Consider the following 17,627-nt stretch of genomic DNA (forward strand, 5'->3'; position numbering starts at 1 on the left):
TGAAGTTGGATGTTAACATACACTTTAGCCAAATACATTCAAACTCAGTTTTTCATAATTCCTGACATTTAATCTCCGTAAAAATTATTTTAAGAATGTGAAATGTCAAATAATAGTAGAGTGATTTATTTCAGCTTTTATTTCTTTCATCATATTCCCAGTGGGTCAGAAGTTTACATACACTGAATTAGTATTTGGTAGCTTTGCCTTTAAATTGTTTAACTTGGATCAAACGTTTTGGGTAGCCTTCCACAAGCTTCCCACAATAAGTTGGGTGAATTTTGGCCCCTTCCTCCTGACAGAGCTAGTGTAACTGAGTCAGGTTTGTAGGCCTCCTTGCTCACACACACTTTTTCTGTTCTGCCCACACATTTTCTATAGGATTGAGGTCAGGGCTTTGTGATGGCCACTCCAATACCTTGACTATGTTGTCCTTACTCCATTTTGCCACAACTTTGGAAATATGCTTGGGTCATTGCCCATTTGGAAGACCCATTTGCGACCAAGCTTTAACTTCCTGACTGATGTCTTGAGATGTTGCTTCAATATATCCACATAATTTTACTTCCTCATGATGCCATCTATTTTGTGAAGTGCACCAGTCCCTCCTGCAGCAAATCACCCCCACAACATGATGCTGCCACCCCCGTGCTTTACAGTTGGGATGGTGTTCTTCGGCTTGCAAGCCTCCCCCTTTTTCCTCCAAACATAGCGATGGTCATTATGGCCAAACAATTCTATTTTTGTTTCATCAGACCAGAGGACATTTCTCCAAAAAGTACGATCTTTGACCCCATGTGCAGTTGCAAACCGTAGTCTGGCTTTTCTATGGCGGTTTTGGAGCAGTGGCTTCTTCCTTGGTGCGGCCATTCAGGTTATGTCGATATAGGACTCGTTTTACTGTGGATATAGATACTTTTGTGCCTGTTTCCTCCAGCATCTTCACAAGGTCCTTTGCTGTTGTTATGGGATTGATTTGCACTTTTCGCACCAAAGTACGTTCATCTCATGGAGACAGAACGCGTCTCCTTCCTGAGCGGCATGAGTGCTGTGTGGTCCCATGGTGTTTATACTTGCGTACTATTGTTTGTATAGATGAACGTGGTACCTTCAGGCATTTGGAAATTGCTCCAAAGTATGAACCAGACTTGTGGAGGTCTACACATTTCTTTCTGGGGTCTTGGCTGATTTCATTTGATTTTCCCATGATGTCAAGCAAAGAGGCACTGAGTTTGAAGGTAGGCCTTGAAATACATCCACAGGTACACCTCCAATTAACTCAAATGATGTCAATTAGCCTATCAGAAACTTCTAAAGCCATGACACCATTTTCTGGAATTTTCCAAGCTGTTATAATGCACAGTCAACTTAGTGTATGTAAACTTCTGACCCACTGGAATTGTGATACAGTGAATTATAAGTGAAATAATCTGTCTGTAAACAATTGTTGGAAAAATTACTTGTGTCATGCACAAAGTAGATGTCCTAACCAACTTGCCAAAACTATAGTTTGTTAACAAGAAATGTGTGTGTATGTAAATTTCCGACTTCAACTGTATATAGGCCTACCACCTGTTTTTTTTTAAATATGACAAAACCTAAATACAACTGACATAGATATAAATTACTTAAATAGCCATAACCTTATAACCAGGTCATATAAATAGTCTACACCATTGTTTATGTTGTTGTTGTCATAGGAGACTGTAAAAAATGATGCATCAACTTAATTTAAGAAATAGGCTACCCGTATCCTGTAACTTCAAAATATGTTGGTTGAGAAACGTAGGGAATGTAATGTTGCTCTCAAGGAATCAGAATGGTCCTCTATTTGTTGTTTGTGAGGAACAGATGGCTGGGCCTATAAAATGGCTGAAACATCTAATATCTCTCACTTACTCTTCACCAGGGTCGCTCCAGTCTTGGTACTGATGGCCAAACAGAGCTCAACCTTTGCTGTGTTGCTGAGATCTGTGCATACTGGGTTCTCTCTCTTGGCTCTCACATCTACTCCTTCTATCAACTGCACATATTCTCTAATAGTACATTGACCGACCTGTCTTAAGACAGTCTCTTTGTTAAAAAAGTCTATCAGTTGGGTCATTGTTGAAACATTTTCACACTAAATTTGTTAAGTCTGCTGTATGCAAGATACCTACCTGACTTAACAGACTTTGTAGCCCTGTATTACTAAGTGGAGGCCTCAGCTGTGATGTGAAGTTTTGCCACTAAGTGGGGCTGTGGCTCTGTGTTGTTTAGCCACTAAGTGGGGCTGTGGTACTGTGTTGTTTAGCCACTAAGTGGGACTGTGGCTCTGTGTTGTTTAGTCACTAAGTGGGGCTGTGGTACTGTGTTGTTTAGCCACTAAGTGGGGCTTTGGTTCTGTGTTGTTTAGCCACTAAGTGGGGCTGTGGTACTGTGTTGTTTAGCCACTAAGTGGGGCAGTGGTACTGTGTTGTTTAGCCACTAAGTGGGACTGTGGCTCTGTGTTGTTTAGTCACTAAGTGGGGCTGTGGTACTGTGTTGTTTAGCCACTAAGTGGGGCTGTGGTTCTGTGTTGTTTAGCCACTAAGTGGGGCTGTGGTACTGTGTTGTTTAGCCACTAAGTGGGGCTGTGGCTCTGTGTTGTTTCGCCACTAAGTGGGGCTGTGGTACTGTGTTGTTTAGCCACTAAGTGGGGCTGTGGTTCTGTGTTGTTTAGCCACTAAGTGGGGCTGAGGTACTGTGTTGTTTCACCACTAAGTGGGGCTGTGGTACTGTGTTGTTTTGCAACTAAGTGGGGCTGAGGTACTGTGTTGTTTCGCCACTAAGAGGGGCTGTGGTACTGTGTTGTTTAGCCACTAAGTGGGGCTGAGGTACTGTGTTGTTTCGCCACTAAGTGGGGCTGAGGCACTGTGTTGTTTAGCCACTAAGTGGGGCTGAGGTACTGTGTTGTTTCGCCACTAAGTGGGGCTGTGGTACTGTGTTGTTTCGCCACTAAGTGGGGCTGAGGTACTGTGTTGTTTAGCCACTAAGTGGGGCTGTGGCACTGTGTTGTTTAGCCACTAAGAGGGGCTGTGGTACTGTGTTGTTTAGCCACTAAGTTGGGCTGTGGCACTGTGTTGTTTAGCCACTAAGAGGGGCTGTGGTACTGTGTTGTTTAGCCACTAAGTGGGGCTGTGGCACTGTGTTGTTTAGCCACTAAGTGGGGCTGTGGTACTGTGTTGTTTAGCCACTAAGTGGGGCTGTGGCACTGTGTTGTTTAGCCAATAAGAGGGGCTGTGGTACTGTGTTGTTTAGCCACTAAGTGGGGCTGTGGCACTGTGTTGTTTAGCCACTAAGTGGGGCTGTGGTACTGTGTTGTTTCGCCACTAAGTGGGGCTGAGGTACTGTGTTGTTTAGCCACTAAGTGGGGCTGTGGTACTGTGTTGTTTAGCCACTAAGTGGGGCTGTGGCACTGTGTTGTTTAGCCACTAAGAGGGGCTGTGGCACTGTGTTGTTTAGCCACTAAGTGGGGCTGTGGCACTGTGTTGTTTAGCCACTAAGAGGGGCTGTGGTACTGTGTTGTTTAGCCACTAAGTGGGGCTGTGGCACTGTGTTGTTTAGCCACTAAGTGGGGCTGTGGTACTGTGTTGTTTAGCCACTAAGTGGGGCTGTGGCACTGTGTTGTTTAGCCAATAAGAGGGGCTGTGGTACTGTGTTGTTTAGCCACTAAGTGGGGCTGTGGCACTGTGTTGTTTAGCCACTAAGTGGGGCTGTGGTACTGTGTTGTTTAGCCACTAAGTGGGGCTGTGGCACTGTGTTGTTTAGCCACTAAGAGGGGCTGTGGTACTGTGTTGTTTAGCCACTAAGTGGGGCTGTGGTACTGTGTTGTTTAGCCACTAAGTGGGGCTGTGGCACTGTGTTGTTTAGCCACTAAGAGGGGCTGTGGTACTGTGTTGTTTAGCCACTAAGTGGGGCTGTGTCTCTGTGATTCATGCACCTTGTAGAAAAGTGAGCTGGGGATGATTACAACTCACTCCATTTCTGTTGTTACCGTTGACTCCCTCTGAGATCTGAACGGTTGGGATTGGTATATACCATAGGGCTACAACTACACACTACTGCCCCCCATGTTATGTTTAAAATTAAACCATAGGACTCAAAACATAATATATCGTAATGATTCCACAATAACACAATGCCCAGGCAAAAAGAAGAACAAAATATGATGGGTGAAAATAATTCATTGTATCCATTCTTATCTGAATTTTTACATTCTGAACTAGGCCGACAATATTGGTATTCAAGGGGTTACATGGGCAGGGCCAGGGAGAGATGCAGGCCCATCTCACTGTGTTGCATTTCTATGCAGGAAGCAATGCCTTTTGTTTTGGTGACAAGGCAATGCACCCCATGGAACGATAGAGTGGAAAAGAGAGAGATAGAGGTAAGAATGCTAAACAAGCTGATGCTGCATTGCAGAGCAGGGAAGTGAAGCAGAAGAGGAGGAGGGAACGAACACTAGTATTGGGCTATGCCCAGGGATTCCCTGTGTGTTGCAGTGTTTCTCATTGCTAGGTTATTTTCCAGGTGGGGCGCAAAGGCCCCAAATCAACATCCAGGGCCTCTTTGACCTAAATTGTCAATTGAAACCCATTTAAGCCTAATTATTTAAGGCAGGGGGAAAGAGTTGGTGGGGCCCACTCCTCCCCTCCTATGTATAATGTACAATGGTAGGGGAGAAGCAGGTGTGTTGTCATCACAATGATTACACCCTGACCGAGTCTGTAATACCTACATGTTTCAAGCAAAACACCATAGACCCTGTGCCTAAGGAAGCAAAGGTAACCTGCCTAAATGATTACCGGCCCGTAGCACTCACGTTTGGTAGCAATGAAATGCTATTGCAAAAACCCTGGGCATTCCCAAGTCAACAGTTTGGTTCATCATTAACAAGAAAAAAACAGCCGGTGAACTCAATTATGTCAAAAGACCCGGTAGACTGAGGAAGACCACTGTAGTGGATGACCGGAGAATACTCTCTATGGTGAAGAAAACCCCCCTGACATCAGCCCAACAGACCAAAAACACTCTCCTGGATGCAGGTGTAGATGTATCAAAGTCTACCATACGTAGAAGACTCCACCAGCTACACTACAAGATGCAAACCACTGATACGCCTGAAGAACAGAATGGCGAGATTACAGTTTGCTTAAAAGCACCTAAAAGAGCCCCAGGAGTTCTGGAAAAAAAGTATTGTGGACAGATGAGACAAAGATTAACATGTACCAGAGTGATGGAAGGAGGAAAGTGTGGAGAAAAAAAAGACATGCCCATGATCCAAAGCATACCACCTCATCCGTGAAACATGGTGAAGGGGGTGTTATGGCTTGGGCCTGTATAGCTGCCTGTGGAACAGGCTCACTTGTCTTCATTGATGATGTGACTGCAGACAGAAGTAGAACAATGAATTCTGAAGTCTACAGAAATATTTTATCTGCTCAGATAAAACCAAATGCCTCCAAACTCATTGGACGGCACTTCTTCATGCAACAAGACAATGACCCTAAACATACTGCTAGAGCCACGAAGGGGCTTTTGATGGCCAAAAAAGTGGAAAATCCTTGACTGGCGAGTCAATCATCGGATCTGAATCCAATTGAACATGCATTTTACATGCTGAAGAGGAGACTGAAGGCAATAAGTCCCTGAAACAAGCAGGAACTGAAGATGGCTGCAGTACAGACCTGGCAGAGCATCACCAGGGAAGATACCCAGCGTCTGGTGATGTCGATGCATCCCAGACTTCAAGCAGTCATTGCATGCAAAGGATATGCGACCAAATATTAACAATGGTTACTTTATTCTACATTATGTTAAACTGGCCAATGTTTTTTGATGCCCGAAAATGGGAGAACTATATACAAAAGCTTCTATAATTTCTTAACGGTTCATCCGATATGTATGAAAATACCCACAAATTAAAGCTGACAGTCTGCACTTCACCCTCATTGTCATTGTATCCTTTCAAACTCAAAGTGCTAGAGTACAGAACCAAAATAACAAAACAATGGTCACTGTCCAACGAATTATGGTGCTCACTGTATATACTAGGTGGTGTCAGAGGAACACCCCAGAAATTGTCAAAGATTCCAGTCACCCAAGTCATAGACTGTTCTCTGCTACCACACAGCAAGCAGTTCCAGAGCTGAACAGTAATCAAATGGCCACCCGGACAATTTGCATTGACCCCCCCCCCTTTGTTTTTACACTGCTGCTACTCACTGTTTATTATCTATGCATAGTCACTTTACCCCTACCTACATGAACAAATGACCTTGACTAACCTGTACCCCCGCACATTGACTCAGTAATGGTACCCCCTGTATATAGCCTCATTATTGTTATTTTATTGTGTTACTTTTTTATCATTTTTTACTTTAGTTTATTTGGTAAATATTTTTGTAACTCTTTCTTGAACTGCATTGTTAGTTTAGGGCTTGTAAGTAAGCATTACCTGTCACATGGGCCAAAAACAACAAAGTTGGATTTGATTCAACATAGCTCTCATGAAAAAGCCTTAATGGAAAGCAAAGTGGATCAGATGGACTGATTTTATAGTGTGTTATCCCCTTAATAATGTATATTTCCCCACAGAGCTTCTCATACTTCATGGTAGAGTTGTTCAAACCTCCTGGCAAAACTTCGCAATAAAAACAGAATGATTGCTCTGTAGTCTCATTGTGTGAGAGAGAAATAGGCTCTCTTTTCCAAGAACATGAACCAGGATTGGAGAGACAGTTCCAGCTGGAGAAAGGCTTTCTAATATGTGTGTATAAAAAGGTAAATATCGTCTACGGCCGTTGGGGTCTACAAATTGCACGACATTCCGAGCTGCGTCAATTTATTTATATTTTTTTCCTAATGTGCGTATATTTTTTTTAATTGAAGTGGCATGAAGTTTTCAGACTGGGCTCGTGGTAAAATGATTTGTCTATGGTAAAATGATTTGTCTTTGACAGGACCCCACATACTTTGAGCGGAGTTTCTGGAGTCACTGGGCTAGGAAGTTTTTGCTGTGGACTCGGTTGGGCAATGCTGTGGTCTCCGGACTAGCCAGTTTCTTCGTTCCTAAGGTATAATATACAAGGAAAATACCAGCTGAGGTGGAACCTTAAACATTTTTACCCTATTTTTTTCCCCAGACAATTTAGAACCAAAATATTGTAGCTTTTATGTTTTTTTGTTTTTCCCTAACCACCAGTTCAGAATGACAGCCTACGTTGTGGATTAAAGGAGTGGGCGTGGTCCTGGCCCATCTGGGCCTGTCATTGGCTGTTGCCCAACTGCATAAACCCACACTGTCCTGGAGCTGTGCCCTACTGCTGCTGCTCTCCACCATCCACATCCCCCCACTGCAGGAGATACAGGAGAGTCACACCTCCCTTCACTATTTCTCTCCCTCTCTCCATCCTACACATACCCCCACTGCAGGAGATACAGGAGAGTCACACCTCCTCTTCACAATTTTTCTCTCTCTGTCTCTCTCTTTCTCCCTCTCTCCAACCTCCACATCGCCCCACTGCTGCAGGTGAGTCACACAGACCGCAGCAGTTGTTTCCTAGCTTTTACAGGTGGGAAGACAAAGGCCCACAAAGCAATATCCAGGCCCTCTGGCATCAAAATGGTCAATTAGAAGAAGATGACTTTAAGCAATAAGGCACACGAGGCAGTGCTGTATCATGAATACAGTCACAGGTAAATGGCGTTGTTTGGCCTGACGTGACAGCAGAACACCTGCTCTTTCCATAACATAGACTGACCAGGTGAATTCAGTTGAAAGCTATGATCCCTTATTGATGTCACCTGTTAAATCCACTTCAGTCAGTGTAGATGAAGGGGAGGCGACAGGTTAAAGAAGGATTTTAAGCCTTGAGACAAATGAGACATGGATTGTGTATGTGTGCCATTCACAGGGTAAATGGGCTAGACCAGGTATTCCCAAACTGGGGTATGCAATGCTGTCGGGGTTACGCCAAATAAAAATGGGATTCACATTAAAAAATATATATATTTATATATATTTTTTAAGTAAAAAAATATATAATAATCTTTACATTTTCAAACAGTTCATTTATATTTTCCAACAGGGCTATACATTTGGGTGAGGGTTTTTTTCTCACCTAAGTAGCCTCGTTTCACTGCCAAAAATAAAATTAAACCCTCTAGTGTTCAGCGAAATAACAACACAATGTCAAATACAGGTAGCCTAGTCAAATAATTAACACATTAACATTAACCGTTCACATTACTGTTACTCTCTTATCGGAATTCCACTAACAGTCCGTATGTAGCCAAACGTAGCTGCTGCTCATTCCATTTTCCTGAAAAATGTTTTAAAAAAGTAAGGCCCTCCATAGAGACACATACCAGCTCTACTGGTAGCACTTCTACGAGTGGCGCAGCGGTCTAAGGCACTGCATCTCAGTACAAGAGGCATCAATAAAACTAAGTGCATGCTCTTCAACCGATTGCTGCCCGCACCCTCCCGCCCGACTAGCATCACTACTCTGGACGGTTCTGACCTAGAATATGTGGCCAACTACAAATACCTAGTGGTCTGGTTAGACTGTAAACTCTCCTTCCAGACTCACATTAAGCATCTCCAATCCAAAATTAAATCTAGAATCGGCTTCCTATTTCATAACAAAGCCTCCTTCACTCATGCCGCCAAACATACCCTCGTAAAACTGACTATCCTACCGATCATTGACTTCGGCGATGTCATTTACAAAATAGCCCCCAACACTCTACTCAGCAAACTGGATGTAGTCTATCACAGTGCCATCCGTTTTATCACCAAAGCCCCATATACTACCCACCACTGCGACCTGTATGCTCTCGTTGGCTGGCCCTCACTACATATCTGTCGCCAAACCCACTGGCTCCAGGTCATCTATAAGAATTTGCTAGGTAAAGCCTCGCCTTATCTCAGCTCACTGGTCACCATAGCAACACCCACCCGTAGCACGCGGTCCAGCAGGTATATTGCACTGGTCATCCCCAAAGCCAACACTTCCTTTGGCCACCTTTCCTTCCAGTTCTCTGCTGCCAATGACTGGAACGAATTGCAAAAATCTCTGAAGCTGGAGTCTTATATCTCCCTCTCTAACATTAAGCATCAGCTGTCAGCGCAGCTTACCGATCACTGTACCTGTACACAGCCAATCTGTAAATAGCACACCTGCCTACCTCATCCCCATATTATTACTTACCTTCTTGCTCTTTTGCACCCCAGTATCTCTACTTGCACATCATCATCTGCACATCTATCACTCCAGTATTAATGCTAAATTGTAATTATTTTCACCTCTAGGGCCTATTTATTGCCTACCTCCCTACTCTTCTACATTTGCACACACTGTAGATAGATTTTCCTATTTTTCTTTTCTTTTGTGTTATTGACTGTAAGTTTGTTTATGTGTAACTCTGTGTAGTTGTTTTTGTCGCACTGCTTTGCTTTAACTTGGCCAAGTCGCAGTTGTAAATGAGAACTTGTTCTCAACTGGCCTACCTGGTTAAATAAAGGTAAAAAAAATCTAAAATAAATGCAGTCCCTGGTTCGAATCCAGGCTGCATCACATCCGGCTGTGATTGGGAGTCCCATAGGGTGGCGCACAATTGGCCCAGCGTCGTCCGGGTTTGGCTGGGGTAGGCCGTCATTGTAAATAAGAATTTGTTCTTAACTGACTTGCCAAGTTAAATAAATAAAATAAAAACTGCCAGCAGTACTAGACCTGCACCTGTCGACGACACAAGTTGTTCTGCTTCCACAAGCACATCCAATGCTAGCATCAGTAATTCTTGTTAGCCCAGCTGGCATGGACACTGACAGTTGTGAATCTGATGCACCCGAAGAGCTACTGCCCCCTTATCCGGGAAAGCACTGAACAACAGACAGGGACGTTGGACCATCAAAGAGGTGCAAATATGATGAGAACTACATTGATTTGGGGTTCACTTATATTGGGAGTAGTGCCTTTCCTCAGCCACAGTGCGTTATACAGTTGAAGTCGGAAGTTTACATACATCTTAGCCAAATACATTTAAACAATTCCTGATATTTAATCCTAGTAAAAATTCCCTATCTTAGGAGAGTTAGGATCACCACTTTATTTTAAGAATGTGAAATGTCAGAATAGTAGTAGAGAGAATGATTTATTTCAGCTTTTATTTCTTTCATCACATTCCCAGTGGGTCAGAAGTTTACATACACTCAATTAGTATTTGGTAGCATTGCCTTTAAATTGTTTAACTTGGGTCAAATGTTTTGGGTAGCCTTCCACAAGCTTCCCACAATAAGTTGGGTGAATTTTGGCCCATTCCTCCTGACAGAGCTGGTGTAACTGAGTCTTGTATTCCTCCTTGCTTGAACATGCTTTATCAGTTCTGCCCACAAAATTTCTATAGGATTGAGGTCAGGGCTTTGTGATGGCCACTCCAATGCCTTGACTTCGTTGTCCTTAAGCCATTTTGCCACAACTTTGGAAGTATGCTAGGGGTCATTGTCCATTTGGAAGACCCATTTGCGACCAAGCTTTAACTTCCTGACTGATGTCTTGAGATGTTGCTTTAATATATCCACATACTTTTCCTCCCTCATGATGCCATCTATTTTGTGAAGTGCACCAGTCCCTCCTGCAGCAAAGCACCCCCACAACATGATGCTTCCACCCCCGTGCTTCACGGTTGGGATGGTGTTCTTCGGCTTGCAAGCCAAAAATTACGATCTTTGTCCCCACAGTTGCAAACTGTAGTCTGGCTTCTTTATGGCGGTTTTGGAGCAGCGGCTTCTTCCTTGCTGAGCGGCCTTTCAGGTTATGTCGATATAGGACTTGTTTTACTGTGGACATAGATACTTTTGCACCTGTTTCCTCCAACATCTTCACAAGGGCCTTTGCTGTTGTTCTGGGATTGATTTGCACTTTTCGCACCACGATACATTCATCTCTAGGAGACAGAATGCTTCTCCTTCCTGAGCGGTATGACGGCTGTGTGGTCCCATGGTGTTTATACTTGCGTACTATTGTTTGTACAGATGAATGTGGTACCTTCAGGCATTTGGAAATTGCTCTCAAGGATGAACCAGAATTGTGGAGGTCTCCAATTTTCTTTCCGAGGTCTTGGCTGATTTCTTTTGATTTTCCCATGATGTCAAGCAAAGAGTCACTGAGTTTGAAGGTAGGCCTTGAAATACATCCACAGGTACACCTCAAATGGACTCAAATGATGTCAATTAGCCAATCAGAAACTTCTAAAGCCATGACATCATTTTCTGGAATTTTACAAGCTGTTTAAAGGCAAGTCAACTTAGAGTATGTAAACTTCTTACCCACTGGAATTGTGAAATAATCTGTCTGTAAACAATTGTTGGAAAAATTACTTGTGTCATGCACAAAGTAGATGTCTTAACTGACTTGCCAAAACTATAGTTTGTTAACAAGAAATTTGTGGAGTGTTTGAAAAACTAGTTTTAATGACTCCAACCTAAGTGTATGTAAACTTCCAACTTCAACTGTAGGTGCAAAAGTAGTGTCTCACAACTCGATGAAACCTTCACTCTTGCGCAGACATTTAGAAATAACATGCCGATTTGAAAAATAAGCCACAGGAGTTTTTGGAGCGAGTATTAAGGCGTCTTTTGAGTAGTAAGACATGTATAAAGCAACAGATACCATTAATAAGAAGGGGCTAGAAGTGAGATACCGAGTGGCTAGGACAGGCAAGCCTCATACTATTGTGGAGGACTTAATTCTTCCTGCTGCCACGGATATGGCTGGGACAATGCTGGGGGAAAAGGCCCCCCAAAAATATACAGACAATCCTCCATCAAACAACACTCTTTCACTACGCATCAGTGACATGGCAGGAGATGTTTTGAAACAATTACTGCTTCGCAAACAAGCCAGTGAATTTTATGCTTTACAGCTGGATGAGTCAACAGACGTGGTGGGCCTGTCCTAGATCCTGGTATATGTCCGTTACATGTTTGGGGGGGTCAATTAAGGAAGACATCCTCTTCTGAAAAGGACAACAGGAGAGTTTATTTTTTAAGTACTGGACAGCTTTGTGACATCAAATGGACTTTGGTGGTCAAGATGTGTTGGTATCTGTACTGATGGCGCAAAAGCCATGACAGGGAGACATAGTGGAGTGGTAACGCACTGCAAGCAGTTGCTCCCAACACCACTTGGGTACACTGCAGCATCCACCGAGAGGCTCTTGCTGCCAAAGGAATGCCTGACAGCTTGAAAGACGTTTTGGACACAACAGTGAAAATGGTTAACTTTGTTAAAGCAAGGCCCCTGAACTCTCGTGTATTTTCTGCAGTATGCAATGATATGGGCAGTGACCATATAATGCTTTTACAACATACAGAAGTGCAATGGTTATCAAGGGGCAAAGTATTGACAATTTTTTTAAATTGAGAGACGAGTTTAACGTTTTCTTTACTGACCATAATTTTCAATTGTCTGACCGTTGCATGATGATGTTTCTCACCCGACTAGCCTATCTGGGGGATGTTTTTTCACGCCTGAATGATCTGAATCTAGGATTACAGGGACTCTCTGCAACTATATTCAATGTACGGGACAAAATTGAGGCTAAGAAGTTGGAGCTCTTCTCTGTCTCCATTAACAAGGATAACACACAGGTTTTTCCATCATTGTATGATTTGTTGTGTGCAAATGAACTCAAGCTTACTGACAATGTCAAATGTGATATATAGCAAAGCACCGGAGTGAATTGGCTGCGCAATTACGCAGGTACTTTCCCGAAACGGATGACACAAACAACTGGATTCGTTATCCCTTTCATGCCCTGCCTCCAGTCCACTTATCGATATGTGAACAAGAGAGCCTCATCGAAATTGCAACAAGCGGTTCTGTGAAAATTTTATTTAATCAGAAGCCACTGCCAGATTTCTGGATTGGACTGCGCTCAGAGTATCCTGCCTTTGCAAATCGTGCTGTTAAGACACTGATCCCCTCGGCAACCACGTACCTATGTGAAAGTGGATTCTCGGCCCTCATTTGCATGAAAACGAAATACAGGCACAGACTGTGTGTGGAAAATGATTTAAGACTGAGACTATCTCCAATACGACTCACCATTGCAGAGTTATTTGCATCCTTTCAAGCACAACCTTCTCATTAACCTGTGGTGAGTTATTCACAGTTTTTGATGAACAAATAAAGTTTTATATGTAAGATGGCTAAATAAAGAGCAAAATTATTGATTATTATTATTAAATTATTATTTGTGCCCTGGTCCTATAAGACCTCTTTGTCACTTTCCACAAGCCGGGTTATGACAAAGTCCCACACTCATTCTTATGCTTAATAAATGTATCATATAGTGTGTGTGTGTGGCAGGCTTACAATGATGGCAAAAAACAACATTTGAGAGTGCGCTGACCCTGGTGCCAGAGGTGGTATTCAGTAGGAGGTTGAATTTTTGAAGGGGTACAGTACTATAATAAGTTTGGGAACCACTGGGCTAGACAAAATATTTAAGTGCCTTTGAATGGGGTATGGTACTAGGTGCCTGTCACGACTTCCGCCGAAGTTGGTCCCTCTCCTTGTTCAGGCGGCGTTCGGCGGTCAACGTCACCGGCATTCTAGCCATCGCCGATCCACTTTTCATTTTCCATTTGTTTTGTCTTTGTTTTCTACACACCTGGTTTCTATTCCCCAATTACATGTTCATTATTTAACCCTCTGTTTCCCCCATGTTTGTGTGCGTGTTTGTATATAATGTTCAGGTCGTAACTTGTTGGCTGGTATTGTTTGCCGGGTTCGTTATTACGCCCGTTATTTACGAGTGACCGGTAATTTCACGCACCTTTAGTATTTGTTTTATACTGGTGCTGTTCGTGGAATAAATTACCTTGTACACTCATCTCTGCTCTCCTGCGCCTGATTCCATGCACCAGTTACCCACAGCCTGACAGTGCCAGGCGCACTGGTTTAAGTGTGTCAAGAACTGCAACGCTGCTGGGTCTTTCACACTCAAGTTTCACGTGTATGTCAAGAATGGTCCACCACCCAAAGGACATCCAGCCAACTTGACACAACTGTGGGAAGCATTGGAGTCAACATGGACCAGCATCCCTGTGGAACGCATTCGACACCTTGAAGTGTTCATGCCCAGACGAATTGAGGCTGTTCTGAAGGCTATTTTGTACGTTTTTCTTCTGAACTGGGGCCATGATTAAGAGGGATGGCCGGGGGCATTCGTATTGTGCCCCTAGAGGTGAAATTCTTGGACCGGCGCAAGACGGACGAAAGCGTCCATGCGCTCCGCCGTCGCCGGGGGTGCAACTGTATATTAGGAAGGTGTTCCTAATGTTTTGTGCACTCAGTGTACTCTACATCTACAGTGTATTGCCAAAAACCACTCAGCAACTTCAAAAATAGACTCTGACCTGTCCAATGAGCCAAAATTGATTAAAGAATCCCACAGTACCCAAACACCCCCCCTCTCTCTCACGCACACACACACACAAACAGTGCAGTAATTAGAATCAATGGAGCAGCTTTAAGTGATACAGCCTACTTTGTGCTCACCCCTTCTCTGCTTCTACTTTCTCTGTGTTGTCTGTTGCTGTCCCTCTTGTCTGCCCTCTTCTGTGGCTGTCTCTCTGGTCTGCCTTCTTCTGTGGCTGCCTTTCTGGTCTGCCCTCTTCTGTGGCTGCCTCTCTGGTCTGCCCTCTTCTGTTGCTATCTCGCTTGTCTGCCCTCTTCTGTGTCTGTCTCTCTTGTCTGCCCTCTTCTGTGGCTGTCTCTCTTGTCTGCCCTCTTCTGTGGCTGTCTGTCTGGTCTGCCTTCCTCTGTGGCTGTCTCTTTCAAAAATGTTATAAAATGATTTGCATTTTAATGAGGGAAATAAGTATTTGACTCTCTGCAAAACATGACTTAGTACTTGGTGGCAAAACCCTTGTTGGCAATCACAGAGGTCAGACGTTTCTTGTAGTTGGCCACCAAGTTTGCACACATCTCAAAAGGGATTTTGTCCCACTCCTCTTTGCAGATCTTCTCCAAGTCATTAAGGTTTCGAGGCTGACGTTTGGCAACTCGAACCTTCAACTCCCTCCACAGACTTTCTATGGGATTAAGGTCTGGAGACTGGCTAGACCACTCCAGGACCTTAATGTGCTTCTTCTTGAGCCACTCCTTTGTTGCCTTGGCCATGTGTTTTGGGTCATTGTCATCCACGACCCATTTTCAATGCCCTGGCTGAGGGAAGGAGGTTCTCACCCAAGATTTGACGGTACATGGCCTCGTCCATCATCCCTTTGATGCGGTGAAGTTGTCCTGTCCCCTTAGCAGAAAAACACCCCAAAGCATAATGTTTCCACCTCCATGTTTGACGGTGGGGATGGTTTTCTTGGGGTCATAGGCAGCATTCCTCCTCCTTCAAACACGACGAGTTGAGTTGATGCCAAAGAGCTCCATTTTGGTCTCATCTGACCACAACACTTTCACCCAGTTGTCCTCTGAATCATTCAGATGTTCATTGGCAAACTTCAGACAGGCATGTATATGTGCTTTCTTGAGCAGGGGGACCTTGCGGGCGCTGCAGGATTTCAGTCCTTCACGGCGTAGTGTGTTACCAATTGTTTTCTTGGTGACTATGGTCCCAGCTGCCTTGAGATCATTGACAAGATCCTCCCGTGTAGTTCTGGGCTGATTCCTCACCGTTCTCATGATCATTGCAACTCCATGAGGTGAGATCTTGCATGGAGCCCCAGGCCGAGGGAGATTGACAGTTTTTTTGTGTTTCTTCCATTTGCGAATAATCGCACCAACTGTTGTCACCTTCTCACCAAGCTGCTTGGCGATGGTCTTGTAGCCCATTCCAGCCTTGTGTAGGTCTACAATCTTGTCCCTGACATCCTTGGAAAGCTCTTTGGTCTTGGCCATGGTGGAGGTTTGGAATCTGATTGATTGCTTCTGTGGACAGGTGTCTTTTATACAGGTAACAAGCTGATATTAGGAGCACTTCCTTTAAGAGTGTGCTCCTAATCTCAGCTCGTTGCCTGTATAAAAGACACCTGGGAGCCAGAAATCTTTCTGATTGAGAGGGGGTCAAATACTTATTTCCCTCATTAAAATGCAAATCAATTTATAACATTTTTGACATGTGTTTTTCTGGATTTGTTTGTTGTTATTCTGTCTCTCACTGTTCAAATTAACCTAGCATTAAAATTATAGACTGATCATTTCTTTGTCAGTGGGCAAACGTACAAAATCAGCAGCGGATCAAATACTTTTTTCCCTCACTGTAGTTGGTTTGAGGTTTTTAAGTCATTGAAATTTGGAGCTATTGGAATTTGAACATATTGTCAAATGTACAGTGTGTAATTTAGCGATGGTCCCTAACTAGTCTCATAGGGATATCCAAAGTCAACCCAAATTTCCCTCAAGCATTACTATCAGTTCGTGTGCAGCTGCACTCCGAATTGATGATTACTTGTGTGCTGTCAGCTGTGGACATATGGGCAGGATTGAAAAAACCCAACATTCGGTTACATTGTGATGCAGTCTCAAAGTTTTAAAAAACTACGTTTTGGACGAGATTGACTTTATTATCAAAATTAACGTATTTACACTTTGTAGTCAATTTTGACAGTAGAGTAAATGTTTCTGACTCATATCGATGCCACATAGAAAAAGCCTAAATGAGAAGTTGCTTTTTAGGGGCGGCTGCTCTTTAAAGTTACTGTCTACTGACACGACCAGGGCTACTCAACTGTAAAGAAAATTTCAAGTATCCACATAACAGCGCAGCACAACTCCAAACATGACAGATTAGAAGCTACATAGCCCCTAGGCCAGGGATGGGTAACTCCAGTCCTCGGGGGCCAGAGTGGTGTCACACTTTCTCCCCATTCCTAGCAAACACAGCTGATTAAACTAATTGCATTCTAAACTGAAGATCATGAATAGTTGATTATTGGAGTCAAGTTTTATCTGGGGCTGGGGCAAAATTGTGACACCAATCAGACCCCAGAGAACTGGCGTTGCCCATTCCTGCCCTAGGCTATATGAATATAGAGACTTGAGCCCCCAAAAAACACTGTAGAATGGAATAGGTTACAAGACCTCTATGATTAATTTTATTTAGTCAGTTCTACCAACTGTGTGATTTTTATATTACATAACATTCGAGGACACAACTAAAGGGCCTATGTATTTTCAATGTTTTTTTCACCTACAATCTAACCACAAAGCTGACCATATTTCCCCCTCTCGCTCTGACTCCCCTTTCCCTTCTGACTTCAAGCTGGTTTATTTGTCATATACACATGATATACATGGAGTGCACAGTGCAATGAAATGCTTACCTGCAGGTTCACCTCTCGACAACGCAATAACAATAGAAAAAGTAAATATCTAAGTGAATGAAAAAGAGTAATACAAATAAAAGCTCAATGAAATAATTTCAACAATTTAATAACAGGCAGTTTTTTTTTTTTTACAACATTTGTAAATTAGTTACATAGCCTATATATTGAAATAACAGAAATGAGCCTGTAGAATGGAATAGGTTATAAGACCGCTGCTTTATTTCATTTAGTCAGTTCTACCACCTCAACATTG

Source organism: Salmo trutta, chromosome 5, assembly GCF_901001165.1.
Source record: "Salmo trutta chromosome 5, fSalTru1.1, whole genome shotgun sequence".
In the NCBI taxonomy this organism is placed as follows: Eukaryota; Metazoa; Chordata; class Actinopteri; order Salmoniformes; family Salmonidae; genus Salmo; species Salmo trutta.